Here is a 1175-nt window from a genome sequence, read left to right as displayed (position 1 = left end):
TTTCCTGTTAGATATAGGAATGGAAGTTCAGATTGTCTGAATCATCTTTGATACTTTTTTTTCTTTATCCTTCACATGTAAAGAGGAAAATCTGTTGATTTCACTTTTTGGCTTTCTCTCGCCACTGTTAGTGATGCCCATCTCTCTCGCTCTCCAATCAAACCCTCCATTTTCTGTCTCTACTCTCCATTTATAACCTTACCACTGACTAACCCCCCGGGAAGATCCCTCTGCTGCACCCATGTCTTTACCTCTAGTATGCTCTGCTTATTCACAATGACAGCCCTACTCACAAAGCCCTCTCCTCAGCCTGTCTCCTCAGTTCCTCCCTGCTTTTTCAGACCCCTCCATCCTTCAGGACCTGGCTCAGCTCTCATGCTCTTCACAGGGCCTTCCATAGCCTGTCCCTTCTACATCTTTCTTGCTCTTTTAAATAATTACATGGCACCTTTAAAAAATAACATTTGTTTTATTTGCAAATTGTAACATTTTTTGTGTATAATTCTTGCTCCCCAAACAGGTTTGAAGCTTGTGAAGATTGGGGCCAATACAATCATTATATTTGAGGGAATAAATAAATAAGTATCTTCTCCTTATGTTAGATAGTGTCAAGCTTGTTAATGAAGAGTAGAGTGCAGGAATTGGACAGGAAACACTTAGTGTGTAAACTTTTTTGACTTGAACTTAGCCTTATAATCAGGAAAAAAAAAAGCTGTTTCTCTCTTTGGAGAAGAAAGACCTGGACATTCATAAATAAACCGCATGTTTGAGTAGCAGCAGTTTTAGTAAACAGAGTCCCATCACTTCCAAGATGTGATAGATGAGTAGCCTTAACTCAGTGTGGTTAGGGTTACAACCTGGACCCTGGTATCAACCTCTTCTTTATGTTCAGCTGTACATCCCGAGAGAGGGAGGAGCCATTGGCTCAGTTTGCCAACATCCAGCATAGAACGCCCCTGTGGGGTAGAGTTCTCTCCACCACCTACAGGTAGCTGGGCACTTTTGCCTTTAATTTTGACATAGTTGTGGCATTGCTGCCTGGTTTTGTTTCACTCAACCTACAACTTATTTTTTTAAGGACCATTAAAAAAAATAGTGAGATAGCAGTGGATATGGCAGGTATCTGAGGCTTCATAAATTTCATCTACATCCAGTTCAGCTTATTAAGTGCCTTA

This window comes from Camelus ferus, chromosome 16 (genome assembly GCF_009834535.1).
Source record: "Camelus ferus isolate YT-003-E chromosome 16, BCGSAC_Cfer_1.0, whole genome shotgun sequence".
NCBI classification, from domain to species: Eukaryota; Metazoa; Chordata; class Mammalia; order Artiodactyla; family Camelidae; genus Camelus; species Camelus ferus.
Note: the sequence above shows the minus strand (reverse complement) of the source record.